This window comes from Crocuta crocuta, unplaced genomic scaffold, assembly GCF_008692635.1.
Source record: "Crocuta crocuta isolate KB4526 unplaced genomic scaffold, BGI_CrCroc_1.0 scaffold693, whole genome shotgun sequence".
NCBI classification, from domain to species: Eukaryota; Metazoa; Chordata; class Mammalia; order Carnivora; family Hyaenidae; genus Crocuta; species Crocuta crocuta.
This window is the reverse complement of record NW_027527545.1, coordinates 501,486-511,196: the sequence shown is the minus strand read 5'-3', so window position 1 is coordinate 511,196 and position 9,711 is coordinate 501,486. Positions and strand designations below refer to the sequence as shown.

Genomic DNA, 9,711 nt, shown 5'->3' with positions numbered 1-9,711 from the left:
CCTCCCCTCACAATCCCTCCACCCATCTGCCCATCCCTGGGGACAGGGCTTGGTTCTGACCCGTTTCGTCCCCTCTCAGCCGCTCCTCCCGCCTGGCCGCCTCAGTCTCCCCTGGATGCCCTCAGACTTGCAAACCCAGGTCTGCTCTGGGCCAGCTGTTCTATCTACACCATGGTTCTCAAGGGTGGCCCTGGCCCAGGGGCGCCAGCCTGGCCAGAAACTTCTAGAAACACACATTCCCAGGCGAGGGCCAGCACCCCGTGTTTTAACTGGCTTTCCAGTGTGTGAACACCCACTCGGTCTTCTCCCACACTGTCATCCCCGACCTGTCCCACACTTTCAATGCCATCGACCAACTGATACCTTCTATAGCTCTCATTTTCAGTTTGGAATCTCTCAATAGAGCCTCAGAGCCCCAACTACTGTTTCTCCCCTCACTAGATGGAAGCCTATCCACCAGCCCAGTTAGCTCCCTGACCCCATTTTTGCTCAGGCTACTCCTGCCTCCTGCTATTCCCTGACCACACCAAGCCCTGCCCCAGGGCCTTTGCACTTGTCAGTTCCTCCACTTGTCCCCAAGGCCGCTCCCTCTCACCTCTTTTAGGCTTTCATTCAAATGTCACTATTTACTGACACGGGATCCTGGGTTGTTTTGCTCAGCCCTAGCCCCAGCTTCTAGAACAGTCCCCGCACACAGCAATGAGCATTTGCTGCATCTCAGACCCCAAACTTAGGAATCCACCTCGATTCCCCACCCCTCCCCAGCTCTCCCCTTCATTAAGTTACATCAGCAAGTCCTGAGAACGCTGCTGCCTCCAAAGCACCTCACCAACCTGCCCGCTTGTGCCCCCCACCCCCACCGCGTGCCACCGTCCGGGACCGAGCCACCATCCTGCTATACTTGGACGCTTGTCTCGGCCTCCCTGCCTGCCCTCCACTCAGTGCTAAGGGATCACTGAATGACGGAGATCTGAGTGTCTCCACTGCTCTCCACTGGGGTCTAGAAGCCACAGGTAATCCGGCGCCACCCTCCTGTGCAAGCCGCCCCCTGCAGTTCCTAGAAGGTTCTAGCTTCCTCCCCCTCCCCCCCCCATGCCTGGAATGCTCTCCCCAGGTCCCCATACACTTGCTGTGGCTCCTCCCCGTTCAGAGCTCAACTCCAGGGCCATGGCGGCAGAGCAGCCTAGCCCGACCTCCCCAAACGTTCCTGCTGCCCCCGCTTGGCATCCTTTTCCCCTGTTTCTGACTTAGAGCTTTCCACCACCCCCAAAATTCCCTCTTCACATTGGCAGGTCCGGTGCCAAGCCTCCCCACTAGACCAGGGGCTGCGTGAGGGCAGGGACTTCACAGGTTCTCAAGAATTCCAAAGATCTGAGCGGCACACTCATGGGCGGGACAGCCCCCCACCCCCCAAGGCCTCAGTGTCCTCTGTGGAATGGGAAGAAACTTCACAGCGCAGCCCTGAGTCCCTGCGTCCCTCCCCCTCCCCCAGCCTCCGGAAGTCCCGCCTCCACTGCCTCACCCCACCACCCTGACCAGACAGGGCCTGCACTCTGGGTTCTTTTCACAGCATCTTACTTATTAAAGTTTGTTTATTTACTTTGAGAGAGGGAGGGAGAGAGAGAATCCCACGCTGCCAGCGCAGAGCCCGACACAACACGGGGCTCGAGCCCATCAACGGTGAGATCACCACCTGAGCAAAGGTTGGAGTCGGATGGTAACTGACAGCCACCCAAGCGCCCATCACAGCATTTAAAAACATTTTTTTTAATGTTTATTTTTGAGAGAGAGAGAATGTGCAGGGGAGGGGCAGAGAGAGAGGGAGAAAAAATCTGAAGCAGGCTCCAGGCTCTGAGATGTCAGCACAGAGCCAGACGCAGGGCTTGAACTCACGAACCGGGAGATCATGACCTGAGCTAAAATCGAACGCTCAACCGACTGAGCCCCCCAGCGCCCCCCACAGCATTTTATGTTACATCATGGGCGGTAGGGGCTTCCTCATTCCACCCTCCCCCCACCTCCTAGCCACGGTCAGGCTCAGGAGAAACTGAGCCCTGACTAACGGACACTCCCCTCCCTGGCTCTCCCTGAGGGACAGAACCTAGTGAGCGGCTGCTGCATGCCAGGCCCCGGGGGCAGCCACCCCACCAAGGTCTGGGTCCAACTCTCCACTTGCCACTGGTGTGAACTCGAGCCCTCTCTCCCCTCCCCCACCCCAGTTCCGCCTGAGGGCTTCTGGCCAGGACAACCGTCTACACATGGGGCAGGCGGGCCTGGGACCCATCAAAGGGCTCTGTCCACAGCACAGCAGAGTCAGGACACAGGGGACACGCATCTGAGAGAGGTGGCTTCCTGTCCCCGCCCCCCGGGCTGCACCCAGGACCCAGGCGCTGGAACCCCAGGTGGGGTCCCCAGGCCTCCCCCACCCGCACTCCTTCTCGGGGGACCTAACTAGCCTCACGGCTTAGACACTCTACACTGTGGTGCCTGCCACACCGGAGCGCCAGCCTTGCTTGTCTCCTCCCCGTCTACACCTGCCTCGGGCCCCAAGGCATCTTCAGCCTGACCAGACCCAAACAACCCGCCCCCATAATAGTCCATGGTCCCCTCAACCCCCAGCTCCCAGGGCTGAAACCCAGGGACTCAAAACCTTCTCTCTCTTCGCCCCGACGTCCAGTTCAGGAGCAAGTCCTGGGTCTGTGCGTCCAGGACACCCCGGCGGCCACCCTCCGCACAGCCCCGACCTCCGACCCCTCTGGCTCCCACGCTCCGGGGGTGGGGGGGCTTTAAAAAATTACCGTGTAATAGACACATAACATAAAATGTGTCATTTTAGCCGTTTTTACAATTCAGTGGCATTAACTACATTCTCAGCGCTGTGCCGCCGCCGCGGTCTATTTCCAAAACTGCTGTCACCCAGAACCCTGCCCCGGCCCCTGGCAACAACCAGTCTACCTTCTGCCTCTACAACTGTGACTCCTGTGGGGACCTCGTCAGGCAGAACTGCACGGTGTGTGTCCCCCGGCGGCGGCTGCGTCTCATTCCACACGGCACCCCCTCAGCTCACCCACACGGAACCCTGGGCCTCTTCGTGGCTGAGTAATATTCTGTTACGAACATGGACCACGTCTTGTTTGGGGACGCTCCGGCTGTGTCCAGAGACGGGTCCCTTTTTTAAAAACTGTTTATTGGTTTTTGAGAGACAGACAGACAGAGAGAGACAGAGAGAGACAGAAAGAGAGAGAGACAGAGACAGAGCAGGGGCGGGGCAGAGAGAGGGAGACACAGAACCCGAAGCAGGCTCCAGGCTCTGAGCTGTCAGCACAGAGTCCAACGCGGGGCTCGAACCCACAAACTGTGAGATCATGACCTGAGTCGAACCCCCTGAGCCCCCCAGGTGCCCCCAGGGAGGGGTCCTCTTCCTTTTAGAGACGTCTTGACAGGTCACTCCTGCTGAAGCCCCGCGGTGGTTCCTGCGCACCGTCCCCGAGACGACACAGATCCCACCAGGTGTCCCCAGCTCTGTGTCCCTCAGGTCGCAGCCCAGACGTGTCCTCCTCAGAGNAAGCCCTTCTTGGGGGACACGGGGTTACTGCCCGGGGCAGCTGCGTGGACAGGAGGAATTCACGCACGTGAAACACTCGGGGCCGTGGCTGGCACGTGACGGCAGAGGGTCCCGGCAGCAGCTGTCACCGCCTCGTGACTTCACCTGTCCGCTCGCAGATTTCCTTGACGCACCTGGAAACCGCAAGCTGCCCGGCCACCCCCTCCGGCGCACAGATACACAGCAAGTCTTCGCACAGATATTCACCGAATGGATGCCAGGGGACAGCAGTGGGGGCTCGGGACCCGGGGGCCCAGGCGCCATTGCCGCAGGGGTGCAGAGAGCATTCCCTTCAGGCTGCCCACCACTTCCTGAAGGCCACTCCCCAGAAAGCCCCAGGCACTCCCAGAAGCGCCCCAGCTCCAGGCTGGCGTGGGGGCAGCCGGGCGCTGTGACTTCTGTTCCCTCCCCTCTCCTCCCGGCCTGGCTGTGTGCCCGCCCGCCCCCGGCAGCTCTGCCGGCCACCTGGCGCCCACCTCAGAGGGGAGGCACGGCCAGAGGTGGGGAGGTGGGCGCCACGTCCCAGGAGGCCTGAGCCTGAATGTCCCTGGGGCCCCAGGAGGTGTGGGTTATGAACTGGCCCCCCCATAAAAAAGATATGTCGGGATCCTATACCCCAGCACCTCAGAACACGACCTGATTGTGTCTTTTAAAAGGTAATCAAGGGGCGCCTGGGTGGCTCAGTCAGTTAAGTGTCCGACTTCAGCTCAAGTCATATCTCATGGTTCGTGGGTTCGAGCCCCATGTCGGGTTCTGTGCTGACAGCTTGGAGCCTGGAGCCTGTTTCAGATTCTGTGTCGCCCTCTCTCTCTGACCCTGCCCTCCGCATGCTCTCTGCCTCAATGCTCAACAAAAAATAAATGCTAAAAAAAGTTTTTAAAAAAGGTAACCAAGTTAAAATGAGGTCATTAGGGTGAGCCTTCATCAGTATAATTGGTGTCTGTATAAAAAGGGGATATTTAGAGATGTGCGCACACGGGGCCGCCAGGTGAGGATGGCCGCGGGGATTGGGGTGATGCATCTGCAGCAAAGCCCCGAAGCCACGGGAGAGGCAGGGGACAGACTGTCCCTCAGAGCCTCCCCAAGGACCCAGCAGAGCCCACGCTTTGATCTTGGGACTTCCGGCCTCCGGAACCAGGATAGTAAATTTCCAGGGTGAAAGCCAGCCAGCCTGGGGTACTGGGTCACGGCAGCTCTAGCAAATGCACCCCCGTGGGGGTCAGGACACATGGGGGGGATGGGAGACAGAGATGGGGGCGGGGAGGAGCCGCACAGCCTCAGGAGCCTCTGACAAACTATGGGATCTCCAGTCTCAGACCCTCCCGTGACACCAGGGACAGCAGCTGACACCCCAGTGCCCCATCCAGGCACTGTACACACACAGCACACAGTCCTTAGTGAGNCATGCCTGTGTGAGGACAGTGAAGTCCCAGAGGCACCCACCACTAAAGGGACTTTGAACCCGGGCAGGCTGGACCCAAGGTTCGGCCGTGGAGATGGTGGTGGCCGGGCAAGCCCCCTTCTCCGGGACCCCCTGCATTTGTGTGTGCCGCACCCATGGGGGGGGGGGTCAAGGAACCCGCACTCGCATCTGTCCCCCCTCAAGCCTCAGCCGGCTTGGGCGACCCTAATTCAGTGCATGGGAAACGGCTTGCTGCCCTCCCGCCGAGAGGGGGACTCGCCCCAGGCACGTCCAACCCCCGGGTCCTGTGGGCAGCCCACCGGTCCCACACCTGCCTGTTTGCTCCGGAGCCCCAAGACAGCGTCGACTCAAAGGGAGGGGTGCAGCAGGGGTCCTGAGGGCGGGTGACACGGCCGGGGCTCTGTCCTCCAGTGCCCTGAAATGGGGCAAGGGAGGGCGACAGGAGGAGAGCCAGCTGCTGGAGGAGAGGGGGCGCCTCTAGTCTGCCCTAGAGTGCAGTTGCCATGACAACCCTCTCCTCGAGTGGGTGGGAGTCTGAACGCCCGGTGGGGGCGGGGGAGACCCAAGGGGGGAGGTGAGTAGGTGGGAGTCTGAACGCCCAGGGGGGGACCCCAAGGTGGGGGAGGTGAGGGCCTCAGGGCCCGTCAGGGCCCTGCCCCTCCACGCCAATCTCCTGCCTCTAGCCCCAAACCCAGCAGCCAGCCGGAGAGCCCAGCTCCGGAGGCCTGCCTCCTCCGGGAAGTCCTCAGGCCTGGCAGACTAACGAAGCAGCAGGCTCCCAAGGGGAAGGTACAAGGACTAGGCTCCTGGGTCTGAATCCCGTGTGGCCTCAGGCTTAGCCCTTTGCCTCTCAGAGCCCATCTCCCAGCTCAGCTCAAGACTGGCAGATCTACCTCGCAGAGGTGGAGCGAGCACACAGCCCTCCTCTGGGAAGGGCACTGCGGGCTCCGAGAGGGCAGGGTCCTCCCAAAGCCTTCCACCCCGGCCCCATAGCTCACCATCTCCCCAGAGGGCAGCCCAGGCCTTACCCGAGACCCCTCTCCTCTTCTCACCCTTGCATCCAACCCCAGCAGCTCCCACGGCCCCTCCCGCCCCACATGCTCCCTTCCCACTCCTCGTCCTCACTGGTCCAGCCCCATCACCCGCCCCCTGGTCAGCGCCCCCTGGTCAGCCCCGCCTCGGCCTCGCAGGTCTCCGGCCATCGCTGCCTGCGGCCTGTTCCTCCCACAGCGGCCAGAGGGCGCCCATGAGCACCTAGGTCGGGGCAAGCTGCTCTCTCTGCTCAGAACCCTCTAGGACTCCCACCTCGCTGGGACCAAGTCCTTCCCCGGGGCCCACAAGGCCCTGCGCGCTCTACCCCGTCCCTGCCCTCACCTCCTCCCGCTCTCCTTGCTCGCTCAGCCCTCAGTTTCCTGGAGAAGAACATCAGGCATGGTCCCACCTCAGGACCTTTGCACAGGTTCTTCCCTCTTCCCCAGATACCTGCACAGCCCCTCCCTCGCCTCCTAGCGGTCTCTGCCCCGCTGCTGCTGCTCAGGGGGCCCTGCGGGCGCCAGTGCTCCTACCTCCTATTCTGGCTTTTCATTCCGCCACATCCATCACTAGCCTAACAGCCACGCACTCTATTTATGTGCTTACTATCTTTCTCCCACTAGATGTCAGTGCCACTGGGTGGGGTTTGTCTGTCTTGTCAAGTTTTAAAAGGTCACTCTGGTTCCCAGTGGCCCTGGACCACAGAGGGGTGGGGGCCAGTCAAAGAAGCCCTTGTCCCCGGGGCCTCCTCCCCAGTCTCCCCCCATCTCTCTGCCACTCCCACCCCATCCACTCTCCACCCAGCCCAGGCGAGCTCTGCAAAATAAAAACCCAACCTATCCCTCCCAGCCTACAGCCCTCCATGGCTCCCTATGGTGTCGGGTGCCCTAGCAGGGCGTCTCGGGCTCTGGTCCGCTGCCGCCTTCTCACTCCCTTCTCTGCTCCAGCCTCCCAAAGCGCCCCCCACACCTCTCCCCTCCCCTCTCTCACATACACACAGTGCCACGGCTCCTGCCTCTGCCCCACTCTTCCTCCAGAAGGTTCCGCCCCCAGGGCCGCCTGGGTCGGTCCCCCCTACACCCCCACGCGCGGCATCCTGGGCCTCCGCGTTCCGCTTCCCTGACTGGACTTGGGCTCTGCTGCTGAATGCCTGTCTTTCCCACCAGCTGGGGAGTCCGCAGGGAAAGTTCCATCACGGGTCATTCTGGCTCTCTGTTGCGTGCCCGGCCCTGGGCAAGAACAAGTACTTGTTCATTTGTTTAATGAACAAAGACAAAAACGGACCCAGAGAACGGGTCATCCATTCAGTGGATAGTCACCTAGTTCCCACTGGGTCACAAGTGCTCCGGAGGAAAACGGGCCTGAAGGGGAGGGAGGGTGTGGGGGTGTATCTGTGGGTACAAATGTAAACGGGGTGGTCAGGGAACACCTCTCCCCGAGGGAGACGTTCTAACCACGCATCAAGGACGTGAGCCATCTAGGGACCTGGGGAAAGCAGATCTCAGGCAGACAGAACAGCAGGTGCAAAGGCTCTGGGGTAGGGAGCTGCTGGGGTGTGGCTGCAGCCTAGCGAGCAGGGGGAGCGAGCGCGGGAAGAGGCTGAGGGCGAGGGGAGGTTACAGGGCAGAGCTAGTAGGGCCTTGCGAGTCAAGGGCAGGAAACGGGCTTTTTCTCAAGTGAGGTGGGCGCCAAGGAGGGTTCTGAGCCGAGGAGGGACATGGTCTGACTCAGAAGTGCACAGACTCCCTTCTGTTGCCGAGGGAGATTAGGCTGGGGAGGGGAGGGGAGGGGAAGGAGGGGGTTGCTGAGAACAGAGGGCGCTCCCCACCCCCACCCCCTTCTTTTCGCCCTGTCCACTCAGCTGTCAAAGTCAGGAACCCGCGGTTTACCCCGCGCTTCCTTCCCTCCAGCCTCCTCCCGATCACCCACCAAGCCATGTCAACGCTCGCTCGTTCCAGAACCCTCCGCACCAGCCCGGGGCCGGTGTCTCCAGGCCCCTTCCGGAGCCTTCACTTTGATAGCTCGCGGTAGCCTCCTCTTCCTGCGGGCTTCCTGGCTCTCTTCTCACCCTCTGTGGTTCCGTCCCACGCGGGGGCCAGGAAGAACTCATGCTGGGTATTCCCGTCCGTCCCGTCTGGCGGGGCCTTCCCAGCCCCCTGGACAAGCCCCGTGGCTTGTCCCCCTCTCTACACGCCTGGCCCAAACACTTCCTGCCTTTTCCGGTCAAGCGGCCACCTGCTTTCTGACCTCAGGGCAGGCCTCTCCTCACACACCCACTCTCCCCTCCGCTTTATCCCTCCGTCCCCCTCCAGGCTGCCGCTGGGAGGCTCCCGCCCCCAGGAAGCCTTCCTTGACTGACGGACTGGCCAGGTGCCTCCTCTAAGCTCCCTAGAGGTTGCACGGGAGGTTGGCACTATGGCGGCCTGCGGTCCGTTTCCACCTCATGGTGTTCACGGCGCGAACCACAGCCTTGCACTTGGGACGTGACACGACACAGCTGAAAACAGTCAGAGGAGCCGGGCCTGGGGCAGGCGGCAGGGGTCTCTGGGCCTCCAGACGCCAGCAGTGAGGGGGAGGGGCGGGCTGGGGGTACAGAGGCCAGACGGGGCGCCTGGGGGGGCTCAGTCGGTGAAGCGTCCGACTTCAGCTCAGGTCATGATCTCACGGTTCGTGGGTTCGAGCCCTGCGTCGGGCTCTGTGCTGACAGAGACCAGAGACAGGGGGAGATGACGCCCAGCAGGGCAAGAGGGAAGAGCCCCAGGGCCCTGGGTTCAAGTCCCAGCTCTGCCCACTTCAGGCTGTGTGGCGAGGCCCCCATGTTCTTCCTCAGAATTCCGCCCCTCCCCCACGGAAATGGGACAGGCGCCTCCCACAGTGACTGCGGGGCTTAGGAGTAGTGTAGGGCGATGGCACCCAGCGTCTGTAGAGCACCTAGGTACCAGGCACTTATCTAGGTGCTGGACAGACATCTGCGGGTAAGCCAGACACAGAGAGCACTGAAGAAGTCCATTCCATGTGTGCTAGTGTTGTGGAGGGACAGGGGCTCTGGAGGGAGTGTGGCACCGCGTGGGGGGGGTGGGTACATGTGTATGATTTACAACAGGGTGACGCAGGAACCCCAGACACGTCAGCGAAGCCCCACAGAGGTAAGGGAGGAGCCGTATGTGTGTCCAAGGAAGAGAAGAGTTCCTGTCGGGGAGCACAGCCTGTGCAAAGGGCCTGGGGCTGGCTGGTGCTTGTTTGAGGACAAGTGAGGGACCCAGTGTGACCAGTGGAGGGAGCGTGGGGGAGTGGGAAGAGGAGAGGGCAGGGAGGTGACAGGGACAGGCTGTACGAGACTTGCTGTGTACCTAACTGGACAAGCACGCTCCAGATGGGGCTCTCCTCTGCTGAGGAGGGTGCGTCCACAGGTGCCCCAGCTTCTACCACCGAGGGCAGCTGTGGGGTTCTCTCGGGCAGGAGCTGACCCCCTATGGCCCAGTCACTCCCTGTTTTCACACAGCCAGTGGAGTAAGAGTGCTCTTGCCGCGTTTAAAAGGTTGTGAGGCGGGGCGCCTGCGTGGCTCGGTCGGTTAAGCGTCCGACTTTGGCTCAGGTCGCGATCTCACGGTTTGTGGGTTCAAGCCCCGCATCGGGCTCTGTGCTGTCCGTC

General features: G+C 61.6%; 1 protein-coding gene across 1 annotated transcript in view; it reads right to left on the bottom strand.

Annotated features, from left to right (window-relative positions):
* The window catches only part of ADGRL1 (adhesion G protein-coupled receptor L1), a 43,396-nt gene that overhangs the window by 28,887 nt on the left and 4,798 nt on the right, over positions 1–9,711 (bottom strand).